This window comes from Mustela lutreola, chromosome 8, assembly GCF_030435805.1.
Source record: "Mustela lutreola isolate mMusLut2 chromosome 8, mMusLut2.pri, whole genome shotgun sequence".
In the NCBI taxonomy this organism is placed as follows: domain Eukaryota; kingdom Metazoa; phylum Chordata; class Mammalia; order Carnivora; family Mustelidae; genus Mustela; species Mustela lutreola.
This window is the reverse complement of record NC_081297.1, coordinates 37,196,425-37,216,581: the sequence shown is the minus strand read 5'-3', so window position 1 is coordinate 37,216,581 and position 20,157 is coordinate 37,196,425. Positions and strand designations below refer to the sequence as shown.

Here is a 20,157-nt window from a genome sequence, read left to right as displayed (position 1 = left end):
ACAACTACAACTACAACTACAACAACCAGCTTTTCCTTCAGTGGAAAAGTAAATAGAACCTTAGGAGTAGCCTGAAATTTATTTTTAAATATTTTTAAGATAAACGTTTTTGTTAGAAAACCATATATTTTATATTACTAAGAAATAACAGGCAAAGTTTTATTAACTTCTAAAAAGTCTAGTTACTTCTATTTATCTATTAACTCATATCTTTATGAAGTAGACATGATCACACCTATTGTATCTACCCAAGTTTGTATGCTTTGGTTATTTTATGTTTGCTATTTCCTTGCTTAATTTTTACAATATTTGATACATAATAGTATCTTTAAGTCCATCTATGGTTTCACAGAATTTGTTTGAACTTCATAAAAATGTACCATACTTTTTGCACTGTCCTTGTTTTACTTCTGTATTAGCTTTCCAAGTTTTATTCACTTTAGTGTGTGTAGCTATCATTTCTTTTTACTCCTCCATAATGCTATGTTTACAAATTTGTATTTATCTGTACTTTTAAAAATATCTTGATTATATACCATTTCTCATCTCACGTAACACTCATGTTACTTCTACACTTACCAGATATTATGTAACTGAAAACCACACTCAGCAAGAATAGAACACCATTTTTCAAAATTAAATGGCTTACCAGAATTCTTTAATTCTATCCTTTATTTGTATTAGATGAACCTTTTTTCTGGTATTTGGCATTGTTCATATGGAGGAAAGCTTATAAGTTGATATTCCATAAATAGAAGGATTTATTATGATTGATTAATTATTTTCATTTAGAATGCATAGAATATGGTTGATTTAATATTTCTTTCTTCCTCTCTGCCTGGAACATAGTGCTATCTATGTAATAGCCACTAAAATATTAAATTAATTACCTAGATTTAACCTGCATATTAATAGGAATAACATACAGAACTCTTCTCAGATTGGGACACCTGTGTGGCTCAGTCAGTTAAACGTCTGAGCGTTTAGCTCGAGTCATGATCTTAGGGTCCTGGGACTCAGTTCTGCAACAGATTCCCTGCTTAGCCAGGAGTTTGCTTCTCCCTCACCCTGCTGCTCCCCCTGCTTGTGCTCTCTCTCACTCTCTCTCTTACAAATAAATAAAATTAAAAAAATAAATTCTTCTCAGATAGCTAATATAGAATATCGTCTTTGTATTCACCAAAGGGAAAGTGCCATATAATAATGAATACCAGACTACTTCAAATTCATTTTTTAACAAGTAAGAAAGTACTGGAAACAAGCCAAAAATGTCTTCAATGAATTAAAGAAATAGATTGATTTTCAATATCTTAATGTTTCTAAAATAAATTGCAAGATTTTTATACTAGATATCAGTGTAAATATTCATTATACAAGGATATTCTAAAAATAAACCCGAGAAAACTACTTGACATATATGATGACAAAAACGAGTTTGACCAAAGTCAGTTTGGGTAAAACTTACAACACCTACCACCTGAAACTCTTGTTCTATAATTTAATTATTTTAATTTACAAAAATACAAAAATAATATATCAGAGTAAGTATACTGATAGCTTTGAAGGTATGCTCTGGTTGTGCACTGTTTACTATTTAAAGGGGAATCCAATATGTGATGCTTATGGTGTGACTATATTAAAATTCAACAAGTTCAGAAGCATATGAGGAATACAATAAAGACAAAAGATGACCCTTACTCATCCTAAAGATAGACAATGGTATATATGTGCTAGTTGGGGAGAGAATCCAGTCAGTAGATGGAGGATGTGGTAGTGGAAAAAAAAAGACACAACGTTTTGGTTGAAAGTTTAGCACTATATTTAACAAAGTGAAATTGTGTGTTAATAGCCTTGAATAAACTCCAAAAAATATTTTCAATTCATTGAAGATTATTTAGGAAAAACTTGAAAAATACAACTGGATAAGGATTCCAATAAAAGATTCATAAGCAATACAAGTTTCAGAATTTTTAGTATATTTTCCCTAAAAAGCCATTTGATTTAAATTAAAAAGAATTCTATTTACCTGCCACTTAAATAAGAGGAAATTATTTTGTTTTGTAATAAGTCAATAAAATAAATTAACATATCTTTAGAAAATGGATATGCACACTAATTTAAAAATAATAGTGGTTAATCTGTTCAGCAAACATTTGTAAAATTCCTTGCCATCAGCTAGCTCTGGAGTTCTGCTAGGTGAGTAAGGCCATGTATGTTACTGCTCAGAGTACTGATGCAAAGCAATTGTCCCCTTCACATCCATTTTTTGCTGTTGATATATCATGCTATGTTGTTTAGAGATCCATAGATGGCCCTACATGAAGGCCTTTTTTGTGTGTATATGGGTGACTGTGATTTAACTTTCAAATAAGATGGCTCCTGATTTACAATGATTCAACTTATGATATATTTGGCAATGATGTGAAAGTGAAAGTGATTTGGTAGAAACTGTACTTTGAATTTTGAATTTGGGTCTTTATAAAAAGGGCCAGTGACATGTGGTATGGTGCCATCTTGTGATGCTGGGCAGCGGCAGTGAGCCACAGCTCCCAGTCAGCTAGAAGATTACAGGGGTGAACACCTGATATTCTTACAAGCATTCTATATATAACCATTCTTCTTTTTTTAGGGTAATATTTAATAAATTGCATGTGATATTTGATACTTTGTTATAAAATAGGCTTTGCTTAAGATGATTTTGCCCAAATGCAGGCAAATGTAAGTGTTCTGAGTATGTTTAAATAAGCTTAAGGTAAGCTATGATATTTGATAGTTTAGGGGTATTAAATGCATTTTCAATTTTTTATGTGTTTCTCTGTACATAGCCCCCTTGTAAGCTGAGGAACATCTCTATATGTATATGTAGCCTTGGTATGGCTTACATATTATTGGCATGAAACATCTAGAACAGTACGTGTGCCATATAATTGTCTACAACATCAAACAAGTTTCTTGAAAACTTGTGCCAAAGGGGTTATGTCTTTAAGGATTCTTATTTCAGAAGGGTTCTCTCAAACGTAAGATTTTTCAGAAGTTAAGTGAAAATCTGACCCAACTAAACATTTTTCCATTTTCCCTAGTGAGCAAAGATAGCTAAAATCTATCTGCCATTTTCAACACTGTACTCAACGATTGTAATTCTAATTTAAGAACAGATTATTTATATCAAAACCACATGTTGGCCTAATCTTATACAATATTCATAAATCTCACTCAGAGCCTTGGACACTTTTATTTGTTGAGTCTATATGGTACTACGGACATTCATCTTTTTTGACCTCATAGCTTCATGTATGTCTATACTTTTGAAAATACATGCATCATAGTTCCATTGTAAAATGTCTGGGTTATAAAATGTGCTATGCTATCAAAATGGTAATAAGAACATACAAATGACCTGATGTAATGAACTGGACCAGATTGCCAGATATCACATTTCATACCAGAAAGATTCAGTGGTAAGTTTTAAAATGGCCAGCTATACTTCGACTGAATTATAACTCATTTAACTTCTTTCTTTGTGTACAGTATTATACATTAGTCAGTATTATAGTAAATAAGTACTTTGGACAGATGTAAGTATGCTGTAATAAAAAATGTTTTTCTTCTTTCTTTTAGTCCTTTTTACTTGTAAGACTAGCCACAAATACCATGCCTCCCCCAAAATAATTTGCAATCCAAATTTATCTCTAAATGAATTTATTGCACAGAAAAAAATATATATATATATACACTTACAGTAGACATGTACAAAAATAGTTACACAACAGCAGGGCCCTAAATGTAAGCAGTATAGTTGTTTTGTTTTTTTCTTTAAAAAAAAAAGAGGTTATGTGAAATATTGGAATTTTATTTCCAGGCCTAGTATTTCAAGACAGTTAACTACACTTACGGTGTCAACAGCCTCTTGTTGGCAGTATGATTTTATTGGCTCCATGGAATAACAGCAAGAATTTACTATTGCCTCTGTCTTTTATGACACACACAGAAAAAAAAAAATTGACACATTTTCTCAAGACCAACCAGAATAATTTTAACCTATCAAAATTGATGGGAGGCCTTCACTGCCAAAGTCACTGCTGGGTTTTCACAATTTATTGCAGACAATCAGCTACTCCCATTATGATAAAGGAGAGAAGAGTCATAATCAGGGAAGAAAGCTAGATTAATACTTGTAATTATCATTGAATTATTTAGCCTGCTATAGGATTATTATTATTAGTGTCATTTGATAATTTTCTCTCATTTTATTAAACACAACTGTGAGTAATTACCCTACCTAATATTTCTCTGTATTGGCTGACTAGCTAGCAAACATTCATGAAAATATCCATTAGCCACACATATAAAATGCTGCATTATGATGCTGTTGAATCAGAACATACCACTACCTGATCCTGTAGCTCTTTGAGGATTTGCAAATCAATTAATTCTATGTTTCTTGGATTCTTCCCATACAACTAGAAAATTTATAATAGAGTCCATGAACATTATTAGTTTTACCATTTTAAACCAGCAATCGCACTTTGATTTTTACAACAAAAGCAGAAATATAAACACACACATTTGGATCAGTTTTCTGTTAGTCTGTCTGGACTTCAAAATCCTATTCCTCAAGATGATGCACACCAAAGTTCTGGATTAAACAAGAAATTAGATGGCACCTGAACACTTGGTTTAATATTCTCAAAAGGACTATGCAACTTCTTTCTTACATTATGACATTGTTTTACAAAGATCCACACTTTTATAATGTTAGTATTTTTAATAATCAATAAAGTCAATTAATCATGATTAAAAATCAAACATAAAAATTTCTACTTTTTGCTTTTGCCCCCCCCCATTTAGAACTTATTTATAGCCTGATAATTCAAAGGTCCCTATGTTTATGAAAATCTGGACAGAAATAGCTCTAAGATCCCATTCAGAACTTGATATTAATCTAAGTCTTTTGGCTCCATTTATCCTGAGAGCAAAGAGTAGGACAAAGGATTTGAGTACTGTTAGTTTATCTGGGAGATTATCCAAGGTAGAAAAGAATGGGAAAGTGATACAGTGAAGAAGCAACTTTGTCAAAGAGGTACATTGTTGATATAATTGTTGTGGATAGAAAATGAAGGCTTGCTTTTACTGAAAGGTCCTGAGAAACTTCTTTAAGTTGTCCTCATGAAGACCTGAAAACTGACCATTTTACCTATGGTTCTTATTTCCACTTCACTGAGAGCTGTCCTCAGAGGACATTTACTCTCCTACACTTTTGGGTTGTGTTGGAGACATTCTAAAATGAGAGAGAGAACACGAGATGCTATCAGTGTTAAGTAACTGCAATTTCCCATGGAACTATCCACCACAGGTTTGGCTATAATCAGGTGTTGGGCCTTGATATCAGAGGGATTTGAGGCAGTATCATTTTAGGTTAATCATTATATCTGAAATTTCCAAAAACTTCAACTGATGAAACTTTGATTATAAATCTATAAATATAACAATAAATCTACAGTATTCAAATTATTTTCATAGAAATACACAAACAAAGCATCAATTGATTAATATTTAAATGTTACAAAATACTGAACTGAAAGAAATTGGTCATATAACAACGTGTAAGAAGTAGAACTTAGGTTTAGGTTAGAAGTCAGGATGCATTTGGGACTCAGTTAAGAAATTGAATGGAGGGACGCCTGGGTGGCTCAGTGGGTTAAGCCGCTGCCTTCGGCTCTGGTCATGATCCCAGGGTCCTGGGACCGAGCCCCAAATCAGGCTCTCTGCTCAGCAGGGAGCCTGCTTCCTCCTCTCTCTCTGCCTGCCTCTCTGCCTGCTTGTCATCTCTCTCTGTCAAATAAATAAATAAATAAAATCTTAAAAAAAAGAAATTGAATGGATGTCTGACTATCTTATAGGTTTGCTAAAAATCAGTGACTTTGTGTTCACGTGTGGCTATGCAGGAATTTCTAACTTTCTCTAAGAAGTTATTAGATTTGATTATATAATGGCAGTAAAGGATGGGGAAAAGCAAAGTACAAACCCCATAAAGACAAAGACACTGAGTATGAGAAAAGAGTAATAAATAAGAAGAATCAATGCATTTGAGGAAAATGGGAATTGAAATACACAATGATTGTTGATTTTTTTAGATGGGGAAAACAAAACTAGCTTGCAAGAAGGAAATAACAGAAGACATGTTGTGATGTGATACAGAATCCTGGAAAAGGCAGTAACGTGGAATAAAGGAGTAGGGAGAGCATATCAGGTAATTTGGATAGGAAGGAGTTAGGAGATAATTGCTTGATAAATTTTATATGGCCCACTTAAATGCACAGATTTCTCTTCTTTAATTTATATGGAGAACAGGGTGTCCTTTCTCTTCCCTTTCAGAGCACCAGAGGTGTACTCTTTCAGACTGAAAACCTGAAAAGCTCAGGACTCAGTTGCTTAAGCACAGCTGAGAGGACATATTTCAATTAAGATTTACATTTTGCTGTAGGTAGTAGACTGTCAATTTCATTTAACAAGAAGACTACAGAGAGTGTTTTCTGGTGTTGGTTCAGAGTCTTAAGAAAGTCAAGTGAACTATCTTAGAGGTTTTCATGGCTTTTTATTCATAGTTGCAAAAATTGCTGTTGGAGTTCTCACTATTAAGCCCACATTTCTGGCAGAAAGATAGAGGTAAAAGAGAATGATATCTTGTATGACTGATACTTTGTCATATGGTTACAATGTAACTAGAAAAGAGACAATAAAATATTTGATGTTGTTTTAAGTTTCCTTGTTGTCAATCCCTCAGTGCTTTCTGATATTAAGGGAAAAAGTAGATGGATATTGACCTGGCAACTATCAACACCTGTCAGTCTCTCTTGGATAACCAATATCTCTATAATCTCTTCTTCCCAGTAAAAAAAATAAAATATATTCATAACCCACACTGTGCCATCTCAAGTTACTGCACCAAGGTAAAATTACAATGATTTTCAGTTGTTCCAAATGGACAGAATACCCTTCCTTATGATATCATGTCTTATAAGATAGATAATTGGCTTGCTACCAATATACCAGATGTGACTGTGGAAGAGACAGGAAAGAAAATAATAATATTTATTTATTCCTTGGGTTGACCCTGTTTACGCAGATGCATTACTATTAGAAAAGGTTGGTTTCGGACATTGGAATGAATTTACTTAATGGGTCTGTATGTAATTGGGTTGGAGGAAATTTTTAATTTCTACAAAAATTATTAGAATTCTTATTCTCTTTTGTTAATTTTCACATGTTAACAAAGCCAACGTTTTTGTCTAGCAGACAAGATCTTAAATCCTAACAAAACTCAATTTTTTCCTTTTTTTTTTTTAAGTTTGAGAGCCTCACGCTCTCTCATGCTGCTTTAAATACAACTCAAAAAAAAAAAAAAGGAGCTAAATGGGGCAGTAAGACCAGACTTTTTATTTTATTTTATTTATCTTATTTTTAATTAAAAAATTAAAGATTGTATTTATTTATTTATTTGAGAGAGAGAGAGAGCATGAGTGGGGCAGGGGATGTAGCTGCAGAGAGAGACTGAGAAGTATACTCCCTAATGAGCAGGAAGCCTGATATGGGGCTCGATCCCAGAATCCTGACTGAGATCATGACCAGAGACAAAGGCAGATACATGTGCAAAATCCCTTTTTTTCTGGGAAACAATACTTTACAAGAGATGTTTGAAAAAGTACTGGGGAATCAACTTTAATCGGAGATACAAAAATTTAATTGACTTTTGTAAAGCTACAGGGATCCAAATGATGGGAATCCCAGCCCGTTTAGGTTGTGGACCACAGAGTATTCTTCTCTGTAATATTTTATTTTCTTCCATGTCTACTAACTCCAGTCCAAGTTCACTGATCTCTTTTTAGATAGTGCAAAACATGGCAAAGAATACCAAACAAGTGCCCAATGTTCTACATTTCTTACATCATTTCTAACATATAGAAGTGTGTTATCAAGGCTGGTTCTGTGAACGAACCTAGTTATGCTAAAGTGTGTTTTGTTCTCCAAGAAATTAAATGCATGATTATCACACAATTATAAAATACTTGTGTCAAGAATTTTTATTCAAAAATTAATAAGAGAAGCAGATATTAAAACTAGTTCACATGGTTATTTGGGATATAAGCAGAGTTGTGCAGCAGAAGTGCTCTGGGCCCATAATTTGGGTTATAGAATTTATGTTTTCTAATGAAAAATCACTAACTTGCATTATTGTTAACAAGAATCTTGTGCATTACCATCAGTTTTCTACATTATAACCTCTTGCTCTACAGTTTGTAAATAACTTTGTCAATAGCAAGCTAATAAACGGGGTGACTCCAATGGATTGAGATAATCTCCAGAGTTTCTGCTACATAATGAACAGGACTCCATTGAAAGGACACCTAAGAGGGGGCACCTGGGTGGCTCAGTGGGTTAGGCCTCTGCCTTCAGCTCGGTTCATGATCCCGGGGTCCTGGGATCGAACCCCACATCGGGCTTTCTGCTCTGCAGGTAGCCTGCTTCCTCCTCTCTCTCTGCCTGCCTCTCTGCCTACTTGTGATCTCTGTCAGATAAATAAAGAAAAAATCTTTAAAAAAAAAATGAAAGGACACCTAACAATTTATTTTGCCCAAAAATTTGATCACTTTTTTCACTGTCCTTACCTATTTTCCAAACCTAGTCCTTTTGCTTCACCTTTCAGTCTACGGACAACCCTGTATCTGACTGACTTGTTAATTCTGGGAATGTCTTGCAGATTAATTTGCTTGCCAGAGGTGGTTCCTCTAATTGATGTCTAAGAACCCTAATTAGTTAAGAAAACTTTTTTTTAACATTTTCATTGCTATTTATTATTATTATTATTATTATTGCTAATATCTCTATTATAAATAATTCACAAGGGCATCTTTCTGACAAAAGACAAAGAGCTGGCTACTAGTAGAAAAAGTACATTTGACTCTGTCAGTGAAAGTGGTAAAGGGATTTGAGAAAATAAGGCAAAGCACTGGAATTATGTGTTAAAACTTTAAATATTATAGACACATTTACTTAATTTCTAATACTGTTGTTGCTTATAATTAAATAAGATGTTTTCCATGAACCACGCATTACAGCAAATATATTGTTTATACAGATTAAATTTTCATCCAAAGGGACGCCTGGGTGGCTTAGTTGGTTAAGCAGCTGCCTTTGGCTCAGGTCATGATCCCAGCATCCTGGGATCGAGTCCCGCATCGGGCTCCTTGCTCGGCCGGGAGCCTGCTTCTCCCTCTGCCTCTGCCTGCCATTCTGTCTGCCTGTGCTTGCTCTCTCGCCCACTCTCTCTGATAAAGAAATAAAATCTTAAAATAAATAAATAAATTTTCATCAAAAAATTGTAGGATCATGATAAGCATTTTGCAGATGAGAAAAGTGAAATTTAGAAAAGTATGTCTCTTCAAATCCCTCATACAATATCTGGCCTAGATAGAAGGATATACTATCACAATTGAGGAAGATAATTGAGATTACTTAAAATGATAAACTTTACTGTATAGGGTTTTTTAAAAGGTTGCCACAGATTCAGATTCTTTTAAAAGATATATCTATTTTGTGTAAAGAGAATGCACTGAGAAGTAAAAAGAAAGTGATATATCAGTGCTACCAACTAATGTCTATAATATCATCACCTTATTTATGAACAATGAAACAGTGTGCAATATTTAAATAAATTTAAATAAATTCCTAATTATTTTATATATTTATAAATTTAAATAAATTCCTATTTATTTATTATTAAAGAAATTCCTCTAACAAACAGTATGTTTTGAAGGTTGCTAGCAGGAAAGTGTTGTACGACATGGAAGTAATCAGAAAATGTGATCTAAAACTCTGCTTTCAAGGGCGCCTGGGTGGCTCAGTGGGTTAAAATTCTGCTTTCAAGAAGCTATAACAGTAAGTACTGAGCATTAGCTATTATATGCTATGGATGAATAACTGAAATCTACATTTGAAACTAATGGTACACTATATGTTACCTAATTGAATTTTTAAAAGTTAATAAAAAAAACACTATTTTATAAAACAATATTCCCAACAGGCTCTTTTGCTTTAAAATACTCACTTTGTAATGAGAGTCATTACTTTTATCTAGCCAATTCTTACAGCACTGTTTATCTCTTCCCTGCTTTATCCCTTCCCAGTATCAATAAAGGCTCACTTGGGTTACCTAGAAGCCATGAGAAAGCTTGTAATAGATCTGGCTGGTTTTCACCAGCAATTTGGCCACCATGTGCACAGGGAAGTCTATTGATAAAGGCTTTATTGCAATAAGTTGCAAATACATGGATGATTTTGAATTCTCTTTCTTGAGGTCTTGTTTCATGATAATAAATTTAGGGTGGCTTATTGGAATGGATGTTATTAACATGTCTTCATAGTTATAAGCACATGGAATTGTAAAAGAGATTAATGAATGTGGCATTACTGACAACTGTCCTCATTTTGAAATCAAATTACAGTGTACTAAGATGAGGAAGCAAAGCAGATTTGGGATTATGAGTGAAATAATTTTAAAAAGTCTTAGGGGTATGATCAGACTATTGGGTAATTCAGTAGAAAAATGTCAACTGATTGAGATTCTGTGTTCCCTGATTTCAGAGAGAAGTTAAGATAAATAAGTAACATGAGGAAACTAGGAAGCCAAACATAAGTGATAATTTTGTGCCAGGGTGTGTATACATCTGTTTATCTTCTTGCTTTACCACTAAGGTTGCTCCTAGAGGAGAGTTTGAATATGTGTTGGAGCTAATCTCTGTGGATTACACAAGAAACCACATCCTACAGCTCTCCCTGAAACACCCCTTATGATTTCAATGTAATTTGGTTTTTGCATTTTTAGAAATAACAAAATACTTTGCAAACTTATCTACTTTATTACCACCACAAGTGAGTCAGCTGACTCCACATTTTAACACAGTGACAGTCACAGAGGAATGGAGGAATGAGTAGAGTTATCAATATATGTGCTTTTAAGAAGTATGACAGGGTAGCAGCTGTTTCCAGGAACCAAAACATGGGTCAGCAGCTGTGCAGGAAAAGTGATGGAATAAATGACTCATTTCAGAGGAGTTCTATAACATATTAGTTCTGTAATGTATCTTCAGCACCCAATTACCTGCTTTGATCTAAAGATAAGGATTTACAGTTAAGGTCCCATTTATGATTTGACTGGTAGGGTCTGAATCATTTTTACTATTGTTTTGACTATTACTTGAAACCTATAGTAGTACTTGGGATATGTGTTGTGTCTTCTGTGAACATGTGCTATTTTTAGATTAGATAATTTCTGTCTCGAACCCCTGTTAATTTGTTTGTTTTTGTTTATTTGATAGTGGTTTCAGTAAATGGATATATCTGAAAAATTGCAAAGCCACTATTAAAATAAGTTATGATTATATATAGCATGGAATTGCACATTCCTCCTTTGAATCTGACAGAGCTTCACCATATCCTTAACAATTTGGGAAAAACATGCTATTATTTTTCTTTATAAAATTTCTCCTGTTAGGCTGTGATGGTTGTCATCAGCAGTAACTCCTCTGAAGGCTTTGTCAAAAGAGTTGAAAAAATTGGAAAGGTGTGAATGAAGCTGTTTGCTGAATATAAAGAAAAGAGCATTGAAGTACAATTCACACTCTTACTTCTCCTTCTATGCTTTCAGATGTTTGACATTTGAAAAGTTTGCTTCTAGAAGAGATGCCCTATATAATTCTTACTTTAAGGAGCAAGTTGCTTTTATAATTTTTTTATTATTCTACCATTCAAGTATTTCCATTAAATTAAATTCAATACAATGGTATTGTAAAAAAAAATCAAAAGTGCAGCCAGTATTCAATTCCTGGGCTAAATAATTTTAGAAAGCTTTGTGTTATTGAACCTACAGGGTTTTTCTGTAGTTTTAACTCTTTCTTTCTGTGATTTTTCCCATTAGTCACGTAAGTGACTGCAATATAACAGACATTGAGGATAAAGAAGGACTGAATAGAACAATCCTTGGCCTCATGAAGTTGAGAATCTAGCAATGGAGTCAAGCAATTCAATCATTCAGAGACAATTTATTGAGTGCCTGGCCTAAGATGAGCACAACAAAACCCTAGCCCAGAGGAATCATTTTAATGGGAGAGATAGATAATAGGTAAGCCAACGTTAAAAAAAAAAATCGTACTGGTTTTTCTTTAATAGAGAAGCATATTTGAACTAAATAAGCACATTTTAAAAAGAGCAGTGATTGAGAAGAGGTTTTTTAACTGAGTGGTCCGAAAGGGCCTCCCTGAAAAAGTCTGTTTTGAACAGATTTCTGAATAATATCAGCTAGGAAGCTGTGTAAAAATCTCAGGGATGGGTGATTTTTCCAGTCAAAAAACTGTAAAGGCACCAAAGTCACAATAGAGCTATAAGTTTCTCTAATAAAGTAACTTCTGACAAAGAATGAGAAGAATTAACTAACCCAGGTTTGAAAGAAAAGGGACAGACTTTCTATGGAATTCATATTTAATTAAAGCTCTAAAGGACAAAAATACAATAGAGCAAAATTCTGGTCATGCTGATATACCTAACGAAAGTTCATAAACAAGGTGTGGGTAGCAAAGAGTGTGTGGGAATGTTGGTAAGAACAGTGGGGAAGAGTCCTCCCTGAACATGTTCTTAAATGAAGCAATTCTTGTGTTGTTTTAAAGGGTAAATTGGAGTTTGCCTAAGTGATTAGAGAAGGATGCCTCAGCTTATGGAAGTTCAAAGCCATAAAGATGTGATAAACTACTGCAGATATTTTCATGTATATTTGTTGTTGCTTCTAGTAATGGTGATCTAAAAACTCCTACTTAAGACAACTAAAAATCCAGACAAAATAGCTTTTAAAGTTAAAAATATCAGAATGATTATAAAAATAAGTGAGGGATTACTGGGCCAAAATACGAAATACAATGAGAGCCTAGAGATATATGCCCTGAAGCCATTTTAGCTATGAGAGCATTTGAAACTGCTAAAACACACTGAGCTGTGTTGTTAATAGACTCTTGATACTAGAGAAACAAAATTCAAAATCCAGCAGCAATCAAATTTGAGGACTTTGGTACAACCCAAATTTAAGTTGAGATCCCCAAAGCACAAGGAGAAGCAGAAATAAGACTATAGCCTACCTTGCCTTCTGTGTAAACTGAGAAGGCCAATCACTGAATTTGGAGTATGATTGTCTTGTAGAGTCTCAGATATAAGAGAAAATCCTGCGAAGGAGGACCATACCATTATTATAGCTCTTAATTATCCCTACTCAATAAGAGTTTCAAATATAATGTCTTGAACATAGCAAAATGTAACAAAGCACACAAAGAAAAACCATTAACAAGATTTGATAGACAAAATGGGATTAAGTATGATGTTAAAATGATCAATAAAGATTGTAAAATGGCTTGATTACTCTGCTCAAAGAAATGAGAGGGGAAGCAAATTGAACAAAAAACTGAAACTAAAAATGATATTGAGAAAGGTTTTATAAATGAACAAATGGATACTCTAGAACTTTAAAGATATGACAGCTAATTTAAGATACCACAGGGGTGCCTGGGTGGCTCACTTAATTAAACCTCCAATTCTTTTTCCTTTTTTTTTAACACCTTAATTTTATTTTATCTCTTTCAATTTGGCTCAGGTCATGATGTCAGGGTTGTGAAATAGAGCCCAGAGTTGGGCTCTGTGCTGAGCCTGGAGCCTGCTTAAGATTCTTTTCCCTTCTTTTTCTATCCCTCCCTGCGCTCTCACTTGCTCGCTCTCTCTTGGTTGCAAATAAATAGATAGATAGATAGATAATACACAAAGCAAAATAAAAGCAGATTATGAAAATGAATATAAAGATTTTGAAATGAAAACAAGTTCAATATAAAATAGAGAAGACCTACACAGCTAAAAGTTCATTCAGAAAATCTACTATTAAAGAAGTCAGTATGACAAAATGTTAAGATATCAAAAGATTTGAGCACGTACTTTATAGAAAGGGTAATCCAAATGGCCACTCATATATAAAAACTGTTTATCTTTATTTTGAATCTGGAATTAAATTAAATTAAATTAAAAATAAATTAAAACCTAAAATGACATACTATTACACACTTACCATATTGGACAACAGTATAATTGCCTTGCAAGAATGTGAAAGAATGAAAGTGCCCATAATAAAAATATTTGAGGTAAGTTGGACAATATTTAGAAAACTTAAAAATAAAAATAAAAATTTGGTCCATTCCTAGAAATACAACATGGAACTCAATGAATATTTTCACCAGGATATGCAAACAGATGATTATAGCTATTTCATTCATAACGGCAGATCAGTAGCGGTCTATTTGCACAATGTTACATTAAATAAGAGAGAATATTAACAAACTGGGAGGAGGGGCTAGGTTGTTATCATAAACAGATCTTCTATGGTGCTGATTATGTTCTATTTCTCAAAATCTTTAAGTTAAAAAAGTTTTCAAATTTATATCTAGATAGATAGATGATAGATAGACAGATATCCCAGAAGCTGCAATGCTAGGCTAAGACCAGGCTTTAAAGGGCTTTTCTATACTCTACTAAATACTTGAAACCATTCATTATATCCTAGCTCAGTGTTCAAATCTCCATTTGTTTCCTCAGTTTCCTAATATTTATCTTAAGGTGACCTGATCCAGACTTTTGATCACCTTTGTCTAAATATTTCTATTTTAACAAAGTCCTTTTTAACACTGAGAGACTAAAACTTAGAAAAATACTCTGATTGTTATCTCACTAGAGTGGGAAATATATAGTTACCCATTAACTAATGATATCCATGTCTACATTAGATCCATGACATTTTTAATTCTTGGGAGCTTTTGGATAAATGAAATTTCTAAGCTTCCTTTAAATGAAGCTTTAAGCCATCACCACATGAAAAAAATTAAAGAACCAAATGAAAACAGGCCAAGTATTTACAGAGTAATAGAATGTGCAGTGGAAAGAGTACAATTCTGAAATCATAAAGCCTAAATTAGTGTGATGCATCTTTACTAGCCATGTAATCATAAACCAGTTATCTAAATGTGTTAGCCTCAGTTTTTTCACCCATGAAATGGTGATGATAATACTTATTATGCAGCGTTGTTGTGTGGATGTGATGAAGCATGGAGCATGAGAGTCTCCTATTCCATGCTAAAATGATAGCTATTTTTATACTTATAATAATTCTAGTAATAGTAATTAAATTGTTCAAAATGGTAATATTCATTTATATTGAGGCATTGTATTGGCTATTCATAGACACATTTACCAAAATAAATTTCATTTTACTTTACCCCCTCTGAGGATATATATTCCCTAATTCAATATGAATCTCATTATGAATAATAATTATCATAATAAATATGCTGATTTTTCTTCTATTTATTTTTTAGGGAGGTATCCTTTACTGTTGAACATAAAGAAACTTAAGCAAGTCTGTCTTATTCAAAATTTGCATGCTGCTTTCTTATGAAACTAGATTATAGAGTTGTATGAAATAAATTCATGCAGTTAAGACATTGATGTTTGGAAAACTGGGTGGTCAGTTTAGTATTTCAAAAGAAGATTTTAAATTTAAACCTTAAAACTGAGCTCTTTCAGCCTTATTTATAGACCATCCTTCATGCTTCATAAGTACTCCTCCATTGTAAACTAAGTAATAGTTTTTGTCACAGTGTATATAACGAAAATGGATTTTATATTCTATTATTTCAGAGTTAGTTGCAGTTTCTACTGCCTTACTTCCTTTTTTGAAAAATAGATTAATTCTACAAAAAGTTTTTTCCAGCTTTATTGAAAAAAAAACGACATAAAAAAAACTGACATATTATAATTTGTAAATTTAAGAAATGATTTCTTATAACATTGCAAACTTTTAACATTGTGTAAATTTTGTACAATTTGATAAATTGGTATACATCTTTATTGCAATATAATCTACATAAAAATGTTAATACATCTACTATCTCGTATAGTTGCCACTGTTTTTCATGCATGTATCGTAAGGAATTTTAAGATCTACTCTCTTAGCAACTTTTATGTATATAGTACAATAGAGTTAAACTTCAGAGGTCTTGTGGATTTTGTTACAGACTGCCTCAATAAAGTGATTATCTCAATAAACTAAGTCAAATGATTATTTTTTTTTGGTTTCCCAGTGCATATAAAAAATTATGTTTCCCAGTGCATATAAAAAATAAACACTATACTGTACTGTTCAAAAGCATTATGTTTTTAAAGAAAAACAATGTATATATCTTAAGTAAACTAGTTCTGAGTTTTCAGTGGGTCATAATTACTGATCACAGATCACCATAACAAATACAATAATAATGAAAAAACTTGAAATATTGCAAGAATTACCAACATGTGACAGAGAGACACAAAATGAACAAATGTTGTTAGAAAAATGGTGGCAGCAGGCCTCTTTTATACAAGATTGCTATAAACTTTCAACTTGTAAGAATGTGATATATGCAAAGTTTAATGAAGGGAAGCACAATTAAAAAAGTATGTATATTTTATTAACTATGATCATCATGCTGTACATTAGATCCCCAGAACTTTTCCATATTATAGTTGCAAGTTTGCACCCTTTGACCACCTTTCTCCACCCCAGGTTCACCCCTTGTCAACTCAACTCTAAGTTTCCATTAGTTTTCCTTTTCCTCAGATTCTGTATGTAAGGGATATCATAATACATAAATTAAAAAAATATATAAAATCTATGAAATATTTCACTTAGTATAATACCTTCAAGATCCATCCATGCTGTTGTAAATGGCAGTATTTCTTAATTTTTCATGGTTAAGTAGTATTCCATAGTATATACTTACCATACTTATTTTATTCATTCATCCATTAATGGATACTGAAGTTATTTCCATCTCTTGCTTAGAGTTAATAATTTTATAAATAAACATAAGAGTGCAGATATGTCTTTGAACAGTGACTTCGTTTCCTTTAGATAGATACCTAGAAGTGGGATTACTGAATCATATGGTAATTTTACTTTTAATAATATGAATCATCTCCATACTGTTTTCCATACAAATTTATATCCCTATCACAGTGCATAAGTTCCCCTTTTTCCCCAATATTTACCAAAATTTGTTAGTTTCAATTTTTTGGTAGTATATATTCTAATATCTTGCTGTGTTTTTCAGAGGTAAACAACAACAACAACACCTTAAGGACTTTGCCCTGAGATTTTTACGTTGAGCACTTTTTAATGCTCCTGTTGGTCATTTATATAACTTTTTTGAAAAAAAAAAGTCTATTGAGATCCTTTTGCTATTTTTTAAATTATATATTTTTTTCTATTTGTATCTGTTGGTTATTAACCTCTTTTCAGATATAAGGTTTGGAAGTATTTTCTTACATTCTGTGGATTGTGTTTTCATTCTTTCTCTCTTTTTTTTTTGGCAATGCAGAAACTTTAGTTTGATGTAATACCATTTATTTATTTTTGCTTTTTTTGCTTGTGTTTTTGGTCTGGTATCCAAAAAACTATTGGCAAGACCACTGTCAAGGAGAATTTTTCCTATATTTTCCTTTAGGAAATTTAGTTTCATGCATCACCTTTAAGTCTTTAATCTATTTCAAGTTAAGACTTATGAGTGATATAAGGTTCCAGTTCCATACTGTTTATGTGACTATTCAGTTTTAAATATCATTTATTGAACAGACTATCTTTACCCATTACATATGTTGGCCCCTGTCAAATATTAGGTGACTGTATGAAAGGATTTATTTCTGGACTCTCAATTCTGTTCTACTTGTTTATTGGTCTGTTTTTATGCCAGTATACTTTCTTGTTTTGAGCATGAGGGCTTTGTAGTATAGTTTCAAATCAAGAAGTGTAATTTCCCTTCTTCATTCTTTCTCAGAACTGCTTTGATTATTTGTTGTCTTTTATGGTCTCATATAAATTTTAGGATTCTTTACTTCTGTAAAAGAATAATGTTGGATTTTTTTTTAAGATTTTTAATTTATTTATTTGACAGAGAGAGATGACAAGCAGGCAGAGAGGCAGGCAGAGAGAGAAGAGGAAGCAGGCTTCGTGCTGAGCAGAGAGCCTGATGCGGGGCTCGATCCCAGGACCCAGCGGCTTAACCCACTGAGCTACCCAGGCACCCCTAACATTGGATTTTTGATAGGAATTGGATTTACAGATGGTTTTCGGTAGTATGGACATTTTAACAATGTTAATTCTTACCATTCATAAATATGAGCTATGTTTTCATTTGTGTCTCCTTCAATTTCTTTATCAATGTCATAGTTTATGGAGTACAGATCTTTCATCTTCTTAGTTAAATCTATTCCTAAGTATTTTATTATTTTTGATGCTATTGTGAATTAGATTGTTTTCTTTATTTTTTCAGATAGTTCATCATTAGAGTGTTAAAATGCTCCTGTCTTATGCTTACTTTGGCAGCACATATACTAAAATTGGAATGATGCAGAGAAGATTAGCGTGATCACTGAACAAGGATGACATGAAAAACTGGGAAGCATTCCATATTAAAAAAAATGAAACAAAACAAAATTCTTGTCTTTTATATATTGATCTTGTATTTGGCAGCTTTACTAAATTTGTTTATTCAAATTTTTTTGTGAAGTTTTTAGGATTTTTAACATGTAAGTTCATGTTATCCAAAAAAAGAAAATTTTACTTCTTCCTTTTTTTTTTTTTTTTTTTTTGGAGTCTCTTATTTCTTTGTGTTCCTTGTTTCTCTGGCTAGGACATCCAGTACTATGTCAAATGAGAGTAGTGGAAGTGGACACACTTGTCTTTCTTCTGATCTTTAAGGGGAAAACTTTCAAACGTTTTTGATTGAATATGAGATTAGCTCTGGGCTTGCAATATGTGTTTTTTCTTTAATGGATTTTTTAAATTATTTTTAAAAAATTTTTTATAAACATATAATGTGTTTTTATCCCTAGGGGTACAGGTCTGTGAATCACCAGGTTCACACATTTCACAGCACTCACCATCACTCACCATAGCACCTGCCCTCCCCAATGTCCATACCCCCACCATCCTCTCCCAACACACCTCCCCCCAGCAACCCTCAGTCTGTTTTGTGAGATTCAGTCTTTTATGGTTTGTCTCCCTCCCAATCCCATCTTCTTTTATTTTTCTTTTCATACGCCCGAAACCGCCTATGTTGCATCTCCACTTCATCATATCAGGGAGATCATATGATAGTTGTCTTTCTCAGATTGATTTATTTCGCCAAGCATAATACCCTCTAGTTCCATCCACGTCATCACAAATAGCAGGATTTCATTTCTTTTGATGGCTGCATAGCATTCCATTGTACATATATACCACATCTTATTTATTGATTCATCTGTTGAAGTACATTTAGGTTCTTTCCATAGTTTAAGTATTGTGGACATTGCTGCTATAAACATTTGGGTGCATGTGCCCCTTCAGAATGCCACGTTTGTATCTGTAGGGTATATACCCAGAACTACAAGCACTGGGTCATAGGGTAGTTCTATTTTCAGCTTTTTGAGGCACGTCCACGCTGTTTTCCAGAGTGGTTGCACCAGCTTGCATTCCCACGTACAGTGTAGGAGGGTTGCCCTTTCTCCACATCCTCGCCAGCATCTGTCATTGACTGACTTGTTCATTTTAGCCATTCTGAACGGTGTGAGGTGGTATCTCATTCTGGTTTTGATTTGTATTTCCCTGATGCCGAGTGAGGTGGAGCATTTTTTCATGTGTCTGTTGGCCATTTGGATGTATTCTTTGCAGAAATGTCTGTTCATGTCCTCTGCCCATTTCTTCATTGGATTATTTGTTCTTAGGGTGTTGAGTTTGATAAGCTCTTTATAGATTTTGGATACTGGCCCTTTATCTGGTATGTCATTTGCAAATATCTTCTCCCAGATAACTTCTGACAGTCATCTTTTGGCTTTGTTAACTGTTTCCTTTGCAGTGCAAAAGCTTTTTGATCTGATGAAATCCCAATAGTTCATTCTTGCCCTTGCTTCCCTTGCCTTTGGCGATGTTTCTAGGAAGAAGTTGCTGCTGCTGAGGTCAAAGAGGTTGCTACCTGTTCTCTCCTCAAGGACTATGATGGATTC

The 20,157-nt window shown here is 33.3% G+C and overlaps 1 non-coding gene across 1 annotated transcript; it reads left to right on the top strand.

Moving 5' to 3' along the window:
* Positions 1–18,480: 18,480 nt before the first annotated feature.
* LOC131840025 (U6 spliceosomal RNA) lies at positions 18,481–18,587 on the top strand. The gene has a single exon (XR_009357145.1). It is a non-coding gene; the product is annotated as a U6 spliceosomal RNA (small nuclear RNA).
* The last annotated feature ends 1,570 nt before the right edge of the window (positions 18,588–20,157 follow it).